The 12,989-nt window shown below is 38.5% G+C and overlaps 1 long non-coding RNA gene across 1 annotated transcript in view; it reads left to right on the top strand.

The window, feature by feature from the left end:
• Positions 1–5,543: 5,543 nt before the first annotated feature.
• LOC131591016 (uncharacterized) overlaps positions 5,544–12,989 on the top strand; it is a 58,329-nt gene continuing 50,883 nt past the window's right edge. Inside the window, exons 1-2 of the long non-coding RNA XR_009280231.1 lie at positions 5,544–5,687; positions 8,984–9,039. This is a non-coding gene — a long non-coding RNA (uncharacterized LOC131591016). The remainder of the gene's footprint in view (positions 5,688–8,983; positions 9,040–12,989) is intronic.

Below are 12,989 nucleotides of genomic sequence, written 5' to 3'. Positions count from 1 at the left end.
CCCAATCTCCCTGCCAAAAAGGACGGCAACTTGGTCACAGCTGAAAGAGCCAGTACAAAGAAGGAAAGAAGGACTGGCCATCAGTGTCTAGAATTGACACTTTCTTCTCTTTCTGGGTTTGTGGAGGGTGCTTCTGTGTTTTTGTGAGCACAACCCTCTTGGATAAGCCAGAGGAAGCCCAGCTCAGGCAGTGACCAGTTCTTCCCAGCAAAGGTACTCATCTTCTTTCTGGTGAGGACCTCTCTTCTCCAAAGGAGGGGTCTCTGGATGTGTCCCAAGCAGCAAGTCACTGTCTAATTCTCACCCTGCCCTTCCAAGGACAGACAAGGATGCCTGATGGCTTCTGAGGGCTGGCTTTGCTTGTGTTCTGCCAGTGGTCAGCCCAGGTGTGGTGCTGGGCAGATTTTGAGTCTGACCAAGCTGCACTGGGTAAGGTCAGTGCCCACCTGGAAGTCTGGTCCTTAAGGTCAAGCTCTGAGCCACCCCCACCCCCTTTCTTTTCATGTGCTAAGTTCTGCTAATTATGCACTTCAGCTTTCATTTTTACTTCCAAACTTCATTGGCGGGGCACTGCCTTGTGCATTTTAAGATAAGCCTCAAGAAGGTATTAATAACACTACATGGAGGTGCTGGACATAATCAGCAAAGGTCTTGGCTTTCTTTCAAAGAATAAAAATTCAGTTTTGATCCAAACCCACAGCTGGTACTTACAAAATCATCATGAAAAAGTTGCCCAAGCTCTGATCCATATACATTCTGGTACTGTTTCTTGGTACATCTGCAATCAGAGGGATGTAACAAATGGGTAAACAATTTGTCATATCTTTAATAAATTGGACAAAAGAAAAACCAAGATCATGTTCCAAACCCATTTAACAAAAACTCATCAAATTATTTAGTGTAATTGTGGTCTCCTGGATCTTGATTTTTTGCCAGACTATATTATTTAATGCACTCAGAAATGAAGAATTGGTATTCCAGTGGCACAATGTATCAGAGCAACATCAAAGACATTTATAGCTTTGTGTGACTGAGTTGCACATGAGTCTTAGGAAAATATTCTGTTTAAACACAGTTGTGGGTTTTTTTCATATTGAGCATTATCAGGGATAACAATATTTCATTGGAGGCAGATGACTATCCAGAAACATAATTAATCATGATTATTTATGCCATACCTAATTATCAGGAAATAGCCCCAGGGATACTCTTCAGTTATATTTCAGAACCTTCAGAGTATAATTACTTTGCTTTGTATTAAATATTCTTTCCATACTCTTGAAGAAGTTTAGAATGTATTTATAAAAAATAAGGTCACAAGGATAGAAATAAATAATGTGTAAGCAAATAATGAAAATATGTGCATTTGGGGAAGTTCTGAGTTATTATGAGGAAGTACAATAATTTAATTCTTTTCATAATTAGGTAAAAGAAATAGCTTTCTACTGCATTTTTTAATATGTGAGCACACTAGCATAACAGCGAGGACTTTAAACCATAGACCTTTTAAAATTCTGTTAATGTGGTGCAAAGTGGATTAAAAGTTGGAAAAAAATACAATGCTACCTAAGGGTTTGAATTCTCAAAGACTATTCATTTGTAAATTTTGAAACTTATTTTTCCATGAGGACCTTTCATATTCTAAGGAGTTTTATAGCTTCTGGTGTTGCTGCAAAAATATTTAGATGCATTTCTGTCTTATTATTTATGACCCATTGTGTATAATTAAAAACATTTAATAGGAGTTGTAAAATTAGGTAGGCAATGTACATGAGTGTGTATGACTGTAATTTACATTCCTGGTTGTTAACAATATTGAATACCTTTAAAACGAAGAAAGGATAAGATTAAATATAAGACCTCAAAACATGCACACACTTGTGGACCTAAGCTATAATTTTATTGAAGGGCATACCACACAACAAAGTCATTCCTGTATAAATGAAAACCTGGACATTTATATTTACTTTTTTTTTCTTCCCTGTTTTCTTTTTCTTTTTTTTTTTTTTTTTTTTTTTTTTTAGAAAAAAGACAACATTTTTTCAGCACCGCTATAGCCAGAGGCTGTTTTTGGGAACATGGCTCTTGTGTAACAGATTTGCAGAACTATGCTGGAATGCATGTCATTATACTGTCTGGGTAAGTAGGCTGGGGGAGATGGGTTGGATTTGGGGATTTCTTTTTTGTTTTTTTCTTGGGTCATGCTTAGGAAAGTTATGTGTGTCCAGGCAGAACCTTTAGTTATTTTACTAGCTGGCAGAATACGAGCTTGGAGGTGCTCACTCAGTGCAGCTTTTTGTTGTGTGCTTAATGTTCGAGCTCCTGACCTTGGTTCAGGCAGGCACGGTGACATCTGTGGTTAAACACAGCACCAAAAGCCTCAGCACAGCCCCTGCTGCCTTCAGGGAACTGCCCAGGAGCTGTCATGGGGTGGGTGCTGATCTCTGGGGTCAGGCAGGAGTGCTTTAGGGTCTCTGTAGTTTCACTCCTCAGGCCTAATCTCACACCAGTCCCACCGACTTTGGGATCCGGTTTCACTGGAACTCCTGTGGTTCTGTTCTGTGATTCAGCCAACCAGAGGTGAGGTGCCTTGGCAGCCACATCACTGCTGTACTTAATGCTCATACCCCGCTGTTAATGCCCATATCCTGGTTTTAATGCCCATTCCCTAGTTTTAATGCCCATACCCTGGTTTTAATGTCCATGTGGTTTGTGACACCATTTTGAAACCTCTGCAGGGTTTGTCTTTGCAAAACCCTCATTACAGTGGAGTTAGAGGATTAGGCTCTTTGTTAAATTATTCAACCTGCTTAAATATTATGAAGAAAAATAAAAGTGGGTATTATTTTAAAATGTTAAGAAGGAATGCCTTATGTTAAAGTCAGGAATCTCCTTTTAACACTGGGCAAACAAATATAGAAATTTGCTAGAATTTAATGTAGAGACAGCCCTCAGATAAAGTCCATTATGGCTTAATGACAGCACAATGTTTATCTAAACCAGTGATGAAAAACAATGTGTACACTTGAACTGCCATCCTATGTCTTCTGTGAATAATCTTATGGGGAACTGAATGATACTTGGTGAAGTATTTCCTTAACAAATATCTGATGTTTTCCTATATCCTACCCCAAGTTTTTATTCTCTCTTTACTTCCTAGCCTCAGATGGACTATATTTTTGTTGTTGTTTTTTACCTATTATTTGAAGCAGCATTAGCATAGAAGGCAAAGTGTTTTGGTAATTGAACATTCAGTTAATTAAACCAACTAATAGTGAATGCCAGTGTTATGAATTGACCGCTTTCCCTTGGCATTTTCTCCCTGTAAATTTATCCACTTCCCTGAGATTTCTGAGCATTACTGTCTAAGTGTGCACTGCTTCTTGATGCTGATGAACAGAAGCAACCCTCCTTTAATAAGGCACTAAGGTGGAAGCAGTTATCTAGTGACTTTTTAGAGAATATTAAAGGTTTCATTTTAATTTATTCCTCCTAATATATGCCTCCAAAGGAAAACCTTAAGAAAGATGCAGTGAAACTTATTTATCTGATGTTGATTCAGTTTACACTGAGGTGAGCTCTGGTACTTCCCTGAGCAAATTCCCTGAAGCTGTGAGTGGTTGAGGTGAGGTCCATCTCCAAAAGGCTTAGGGGAGTTCAGCTGCCAGCAGCATGTGGGAAATGAAAAGAGGGGAAAAAAAATCCAAACAAAAAAACAAAAACAAAAGGGAATAGAATTGCAGGAAAGTGATCTTCATCTAATCTTAACATGCTATTTTTTCCAGAAGGACCCATCTTGTGTTTGTCTAAATACCTTCTCTACCATCACATGGCTGGTTTGATCCAGGGTTTCTGCATAAATTCCTGGTCCAGGCTGGACACCTCAGCTTTCACCACACCTTCTTTCCCCAGGTTGAAAGATATTCCTTTCTTAAAGAGTCTTCACTCATCTGAAATGTGTGCCATGGCCACCAGAAAGCCTCAGTTCAGTTCTGGCTGGAGAGGAATGGTGGGCAGGATAGCTGTGAGGGAGAGGAGTATGACAAGCTGGGAAAACTGGACCCTGGAGATCTGAACTTTCTCAAGTTTTGATCTGGCATGTCAGGAAAAATGGGAGAGGTCAGGGCTGCTTTTCCCAAGGACCCAATAGACGAAGAGGGATTATTATTTTATGCATGGTGCACATGAAACGATCCAGAATAGAAGTTTTTTATGAGATAGACATAGAATGCTTTAGATAAATCTTTTCCTCAACGAGAAATTTTCAATCATGTTCAAGTGTTGCTGGTAAGAGCCTATGGCACAACCTCTAGTGTAAACAAATACACACTGCGTTCCACTGAAGATTTTAGAAGAAAACAGGCCTTTTTTTCCCCCTAGAAGCCTTGTTTGCCTTTATGTGGAACTATGAAGGCAGCTTCTGCATAGTTAAAAAAATTATTCCTTGACCACTTATTTTCTCTCTTTCCATTTATTACTTTACACTTCCTCTATCTCCCAAGGTTTCTTCCTGCAAAAGGAGAGATTTGGCTTATGGTGTCCATCATGTGTAATTGATCTCCGTGGTCGTATACCCTGGAGTATGAATTCAATGAGAAATCCAGTCCAAGCTGGGAAAATAATCTCATTTCTTCAAAAAAACTGCAAGCTCAGTAGGGAAAGAATGACAAAATTCTGGCAAATATTCTGCCAGAATACATATTGTTTCCTGGTGTTTTATTTCAAATTTTTCCAGAGTGGAAGTCCATCTTTTAGCAGACAGTTCTCTCCTCCAGTCTTGCCAAGCCACAGCAGAATAGAGGAACTATTTTTAAATTACCGCCTATTCAAATAGTTTGAAAACCTATTAAAACACTCCATATAAAATTTGGAGATCATTTAAAATTATTTCTGGGACCTATTTGCAATGTTGGAGCTCAGAAACAATCCAAGGGAAAACTGCTTTTATATGGTACCAAGCTGGATATTTCTTACAGCCATTTTAGCCACCATAGGTAATCTCCTATTTGAATATTCACTGCACAGTAGAGACATCAGTACAGGTATTCACTGTACATCCATCCCAAAGGAAGGAAATAGGGAAACTTATAGAAATGAGCACCTTTGTACCATTCCTCTGTTTTTCTGCCTTGTCTTGAATTCAACAATGACCTTAGCTTATTTGCACTAGTGCATGGCAGTGATGACCTTGACCTCCAGAGTCATCCCAGCTACCTCAGGTCATTTGGAACATGAAGAACCTAAAGGTCGAGGAGTCTCATTTAGCACCTGAAGGTCACAGAGCTGTGCCCCTGAAAAAAAAAGGGCTTAGGTTTCTCTGTATGAATCCTCATTTTGTGTGCAGATCCTCTGATCCTGTAGGATTTCTGTGTAATTTTAGAGACTTTTCTGTAAGGACTTAGCAATGGCGATACACTTTCGTACTTGACCATATTCCCACTTGTTTGCCCAACACACCCCCTGTTATCTGGCCACTACAGGCACCTCAGCTGTGAAGATACAAGAGAAGCAGTAATCCCTATGAATGGCAGCTGAACATTTCTGCAGAAAACTTGCAGATAACAGGGCCATGAATATGAAGGTAATTAAGGTTGACCTCTACATCCATGCTACATGTGAGAGTATGAAGACACCCATCAGTACCATGACTTTTCTCAGCTGATAGCTGACTTGACTACTTTGCTGAGGTATGTAATATTTCCCTTTTTTTTTCCTTTGTAACAAGGGAGGCTCATTTTATGACATCAAAATTTGTGAAAATATTTTTTTCATTTTATTAACAGAAAACAAGCATACTGGAAAAAACTAGACATTTATATGTGACATTTTTAATAAACCTTTACTATTAAAAGAATCTTTTAAAATGTAAATTTCCATTAAATATTAATTTGGAAATATTTTTCTGATTTATGTAGAAGGAATAACAGTCTTTTATAAAGTTCTCAAACTGGAATTTAAGAATTCTGGTTTGGGTAAAATGAAACATTATATTAAGTGATTTTTTTTTATTTTTGAACTGTTTGATTTACTACAAACTGTCATCAAACTGTCAAGAACAGCAGCAGCAAGAACATCAAAGACAAGAGCAGCAGCAGAAGAGTTATTTGCCAAAAGCTGTTTAGACAGGAAAGTGTCTCTATTTCTAAGGTGTCTAGACTAGATTTTCACTTTCCTTTTTCTTACCTTTTATGCACTCATTAATAGTTGCATATTCTGCTAAAGAACTCTAAACGCTGGTTTTTCTTTTTGTGTTAAATGCAAAACAAAATCAATCAATAACTCTGTCTGCTGTTAAATAGATCTAGACTCTGGGTACTGTTAACAATAGACAAAATGAGAAATACAGATTAACAAGTATTTTGGTCACATTGATTGTTAAATTCAGCTAAAATACAATAGCATTGTGTAGACTTAAACAGGATTTTTTTTATATAAAAATAACATCAAATATCTAGATTTTGCTTTTTGGCTTCTGTCTTTAATTTCATATTTTTGCAAGTGTCACACTCTTTATTTTCACATAAGCCACTGCAATCATCCATTTTCAGTATTTATTCAGCATTAGATACAGATGGTACTCAGGTAGTAGGTAGCAATAATTTTAAAGAGCCTCACCAAAACTTATTGAAGTGAAGAGACCATCTTACATTGACCTCAGCAAACATGTTGTTTAGAAAGAAATTAGAGATGTCAATTGAGCATTTCAATAAAGTCTTTCAAGTGTAAATTCAGTAGCTGCATGCCTCCTTCTCTTCATGTCACTTAATTACATCTCATTGCAAAAGGTCCAGGCAATAGCAAGCGGTACATTTCCTTTTATTAGGGAGCAGTGTCAAGGAGCTGTTGCTTGTGTTTGTTTTGTCCTGACTGTTACTCTCAAAGTCACTGAAATACAGACTGGAAATTAAAATATGAAAAATACAGAAGCTGTGAGTTTCTGCCCTTATCTACTGAATAGTGAAATATTTCTAGGGGCAGTGTTCCCTGTGGCTGGCTGGATGTGACTGAGTATTAAAAAAGTCTTTTTTTTTTTTTTTTTTTTTTTTTTTTTTAAGCTGAATCTTTATATCTGAGTAATTATGAAATCTCCAGCACAGGGAATTCTTCCAATCAAATACAGGCATCTGAGAAAAATATTAATCCCACAAACAAAACAAGAGATAGCACATCAGTCTGTTAGTAACTGGCTACATTATAACTCTGTAATAGTCTTCTCCTGACACATAAATGCCACTCAAGAACACATATTATTTTCCACTTCCTAAAATATAGAAACTTTACATCCCTATATCTGAAAGCTTTAATTTTTATAATTTGATTACAAGCTGTAGTAAAGAGCTGAAAATTCAAAACCCCCTGTGAAAAGGGACACTTACACAAAGTTCATTGTTAAGTTAAGCATGACACTATTCTTATTTCTAAAACAGAAGCACTGGGCAGGAATTTGGGCCCTTTTATTTTATCTCGTGTTACACTTTTCTAGCATATAATGTTATGTAATATATTTTAAAAGATGAACTTTCTTTGAAACCCAGTCTCAAAGCAATTATTTATAGAAAAAAAATAAAACCTGTAATTTTACTGTGTCAAAAAAAGGGTTTTTCCAAACTCAAAGCTTTTCCTCAGAACAAGTTTAAGGCACCATCATGTGTTCCTCAGGTTATTTACTAGTAAGTCTAGTATTTTGACTGCAAAAGTCTTGCACAGAAGTTGCCTGTATCTTGGTCTGGATTTTAGATGCTGCCAGAGTGTAAATAAGGAATAGCAAAAAAGAATAACCATAAGCAGAAAAAGTAAGAAAGAAGCAAGTATGAATTTGCTTTAGTGTAGGCAGCAGCATGCCTCCACACTTTCAATTCCCTTGTGGCCAGGTTCCATTTAGCACTTAGACTGCTTTCATACATATATATGTTTTTCCTGAGCTAACAAATATTTCCTCTTCTCCTTAAGGATAGCTTTTAGGTGTAAATGAACATGAAGATAGCGCATGTGACAGGTGTGACTTTGAGGGTTGTTGAGCCCTTTGAAACCTTTTGAAAAGTAGCCTAGATAAGTAGAGGTGAAAAAGCTAGAACAGCAATGTGACACTGGCAGCAGAGAAGGCTTTGAGGGCCTCCTCTCAAAAGGAAGAGTCAGCTAAAATTTCGTATTGAACTAGCAGGGAAAGAATGCCAGCAAGAAAGAATAAACAAATCCTGCCTGGTTTGCCAATGTCCAGGTTCATGTACTGCATCAGGACTCTCTTTTTGTTTCCCCTCATCTTTCCAGATCTATTGCTGTAGATGAAGAAGATTTCTATTGAGGAAATGTGCAGCTGGAATTAACCTTGTACCCATGAATTTGGGAGGGGAAAAGAAAAAGAAAAAAAAAAAAAAAAGAAGAAAAAAAATGGAGACAAACAGAATGTAAAAAAGACATGTGAAACAACATACTAAATCAGTTGGTTGACTCAGATGTTTATTAGCCAGAAACCATGGTGATCATTTAGCTGTTGGTATTTAAAATTAAGCAAACTAGTCCTCTACAGATCAAAGCACCAAGGAGAGAAAAGCAGCAAGGAAAGCAAATGTTGGTGTTACCTAGCCAGTTAAAATGCCTGTCTTATCCTAACATCTATTCAAAGCTTGAAGCTAACAGCATTACGAAAGTGGGAATAGGATTATTTTCACATTTAAAATAGACATAGGTCTTTCTGATTGCATGCAACTGTTCCTGCAGCCAGCTGGCAGGGAGCAGCCACCACCCAAAAATGTAGTGTGAGACATCAGCATGACCATGTGGTGCATCCAGGCACCGCTGCCTCACGTGGTTCCATGATGCACTGTCATTGTGCCAACTCCACGAGTATTTCTGAGCTGTAAATTGATTTAAAACCACTCATAATTGCCTGCTTGCATCAAATCAATCAAAATTCATTACTGAGGTAATAAAGGTATGCTAGAAACTGTCACAGATTTTCTTAATCACTCCCTTGGATTTCCAGGTCTTTGGTTTCATACATATTTTCAGCAGCTGAGCACTTCCTAATATCTGCATAAGGTAAGTAAGTGAGTAGAGGTGGGTCAAGAAAATACACAAAAGTATTGCACACTGAGTATTCAACAGATTCTAGATTACAAAGCAGCTGGTTGAAAACAGACTCAATGGTGCTGTGCTACATAAGAATGTATATTTAAATGGTGCAGAAAGCCATGCAGAAAAGAACAGGTCGTTCTGAGAGCATGCTGGTGCCAGGGAGTGCTGACCTGACCTCAACACATGGTACCTGCACAAGGAGCATTTACTGATACTGACACAGGGATGCTCCTATCTTCCTTGTATTTTTCGTGAACCTGATGATATTGCTGCTTTCAGCCTTACCCAAGTCAGTAGAAAAAAACTCTAAACCAAATCTCCACTTTTGTGAGTTTTTTCCACTTCTTCCTTTGAATCACCTCTCCTTGTAAGTGGCAATTACCAGAAAGCTGCCCAATTTTACTGAGGTCACAATGCCCAAAAGATTAGGACAAGCCGTGCTTTTCTTTTTGGCCTGATATTGAGCTCCCTTTACAGTTTCTAGATGCTAGAGTTAGTACAAGAAACCTGGAGGTGAGAAAGGGTGAGTGATTTTGGGGTGGCACACAAAAAGGTGGAGGAATATGAATACAGAACAGGATAAGAGGTAGGGAAGAGTTCTTGTAAGAGGGGGGTGTATAGGAACAAGAGGAGGAGTCTGTGTGTTTGAGGAGTGTACATGTCCTTCTGAAAAAAGCAGGCAACATTATATGTGTTTGAAGGTCATGAGTGACCTTGAAGGTGAGAGCTGGGGAAGGTTTGAATGGCCTAGAATGGGAGGCTAAGAAAAGACAGCAGGGCAAAGTAACAGAGGTAAACTCAGTTCCTGGCTCTCTTATAATCTCTTGGCATGGCCCAAGATACATTGTTCAGTCTTCTCATTACTTTGCCACTTCTGATGTCCTTATTTTGTGGACTTATTGGGCCAAGAAATGTGTATCAAAGATTATGAGGCCTTCAAAGGGCTTGGATGATAAGACTCATAGACACAGCAACACAGGTAGGACCTGTCTATCCACAGCTCCTGTGGCATCGGATCAGTGCCTGTCTCTCAGGGGAAGACAGAGGCACATGGCCCTCATGTCCTGACTAACAGCTCTGGAGCTCGTAGCCCAGGCAGCAGATGCTAAGATGATCAGAATGGAAATCTTCTGTTCTAAGGACCTAGCCTGGCTCTGGAATTCTGGAATTAAAATAGCAGAAGATAGGGCATTTAATACCTTTTCCTGTCTCTAGACAGTAGGGAAAAGTACAAGTCTGAGCATGAGTAAATTTGGTGGAAAGGGAGTTTGCAACTGGGAGTAGCTTCTGGGACAAAGCAGTGATACCTTGGAGAGAGTTTTGCATGTTTAGAGAAGAAAAGGCTGCCAAGAAAGGAGAGTGTGTCTGAGAGGAGGCAGGGATCAGCATTTCTGAGGCTATGGAAAGGGATTATGTGAGAAGTTCGGTAATAAAGAATATAGGATAAGAAAGAGAGTGAAGTGAGGTAGAGAGAGAGTAAGCACAGGGAGCCACAAAATGGGAACATGAGAGTAGAAAAAGAGTTCTTTAAAAAGAGAGAGAAGTATTGAAAAACACTGGGGAAAAATAGAGAAAGAAAAAAGGTAAGACAGGAAAAGAAGAAAGAGCAAATGACAATTAATTCTGCATTAGATAGAAAAAAAATGACCTTAAGGAAAAAATTAATTAGGAAGTATCTGAAGATAAAAGATGATGAGAAGAGAAGAAACAGAATAGAGTGAAGTACCAAAGAGAAAGAGGGAGACAAAGTACATGTAAACGAAGATTTTAATTAGCACAAAGGATAAAGATATCTACAGGAAAAAAAAGCATATGGATGAAATATCAAGCACTCATTTATGTAGGTCCCTTCAGGCTCAGATTTTTATGCCTCTTTTTCACTACTGACATTTTAAAGTTGAACACAATTCTCCCCTCTTGGTCATTCTGACCGTTTTATTACCCCTGTGACTGTATCATTACTTCAGTAACACAGAATGATGTAATACACATTTTCCACATATGTATCTATGTTTTTGCTCATTTTTTATCACTGTTTTCTACTGACACTGATTTCCTCATTAAACCAATTTTTTTTGTATCTATACTGACTGTGTGTTTCTGGATGACAACTTCTCTTTTATCTGGGGAATGTTTTTTGGTAGAGCTGTTGGTACCCAGTCTGCATTTGCACTGCAGCTCTCAGAATCACCACGTGTACCTCTCAAGGAATGATATATATTTCTAAGGAAACAGCAGTGGTGAAAACTTATTCAGGCTACATTTGCCATGAGTTTCTTCATGGACAATATGTTTTATGAATACTATTGCATTTGTTTTTCCACACAGATGACTCCTATGAATTAGCTTTTGTCAAACAGACACAGAGTCATAAGTTCCCATTCTAGTCCCTGACACTAGCACAATCTGTGAATTTGAACCCTTCATTAAAGAAATTGGATGATAAAATACATCTGTCTCAGAAAGAGATTTAGTTAATGGTGGTAAAATATAATAAAAATCTGAAAGACTTTTTTTTTTTCTGTTTTGAAAAGCTTGACATGCTGTTTTGTACTGTAGCTTCCTTTGATTCCCTGCTCTTGTTAGCAAAGCTAGTGTAATGAGGGAGGCAGAAGGGTGGATAATAATCCTGCCTTTAGCATCTGGATGGCAGCGTAGATTTAAACATGGTTTTAAAAGGGTTTAAAACCACAAATTTGCTGTGTGGTTGTTTGTTATGTTTTTTCAGGCTCTGAATGAATTTGGTATGCACTATGAAAAATTTCTAAAGTAAACTTTGCATGGAAGGGGTATAATGAAAGGTCCATTTGTCCCATCTCATTAAACCAAATGGGAAGCTTGGGATCATAATTCTGTGAATTTTATATGTTGTAACTTAAGGAATGACCCCAGAATGGGCAGGTGCACTTGCTCAGACTTTGGTCTAGCTAGTACAGGAAGAAATGCAGAGGAGATGTGGTAGTCCAGACCTCAGCACTAAATGTGTCCTGGAAACTTTGTCCAGCTCACAGCAAAGCTCATGTCACCTTGTCTTCACTGCTTGGGTCCTGGACAAAATTACAGGTGGAGGAGAAGCTGTAACTAATCATGAATAAAAGACAGGATTTCCGAATGGCCGGGCCATTCCCAGTGTTCTTTTACCCCCGTGTTCAGAGGCAGTGAATGATGCTATCCTGAGGTGTATGTCATGCAGAGAAGGCTCTGCTTCTGCCTGGACAGGTTTTAACAAAAACAAAGCACCTTAGACTTCAGTTGTGAAAAGTGCTGAGCATGCATGGTCATGCAATTCCCTACTCTTTACTTGGGACAGAAGGTTCTGATCCCTTGGCAAGGTCACACAAGATCATGGGAATACCTTGGCTGTAAAACCTTCTGTCATCTCTAGCAATCTTCTTATGTGATGCTGCTGGAGTTTTTTCCATACAGGTTCAATGTCTAAACCATGCCCTCCAAACCAAGAGGAAAGAGACCCAGGACTGCAGTAAACTTGGACAAAGCTTACAGACAGTTTTCTATTCTGAGTAGGATGACAATGGAGTGGAGAGTAGCTGGGGAGGAAAGTGAAAGCTCCAATCAGCCGGCTCATGGTTCAGGTTTTGAAGTATTGTCAGCCAAAATAAAAGCCTGGGAATACAATCCTCTATCAAATATCTCCCACAACAACATGGTTTCAGGCCTCCTTGCCAAACCACAGTAGATGGTTGACATGTTTGGGAGGAGATAATTTATTTTTCTACTTATAGGCTGTGTGGGACTGGTGAGAGAGGCATATATATTAGAGGGGGGAAATGAGTTTCAATCCTGCAAGAGATGGATGTTCTTTCTGTCTGGGGTTTAATTACTGACAGCAGTTACTACTGTTAGATTTGCAAAGAAATATGGACTTATCATCACCACAGGTAAGATGACACATG

Source organism: Poecile atricapillus, chromosome 1 (assembly GCF_030490865.1).
Source record: "Poecile atricapillus isolate bPoeAtr1 chromosome 1, bPoeAtr1.hap1, whole genome shotgun sequence".
Lineage (NCBI taxonomy): Eukaryota > Metazoa > Chordata > Aves > Passeriformes > Paridae > Poecile > Poecile atricapillus.
This window is presented reverse-complemented; position numbering and strand designations above follow the sequence as displayed.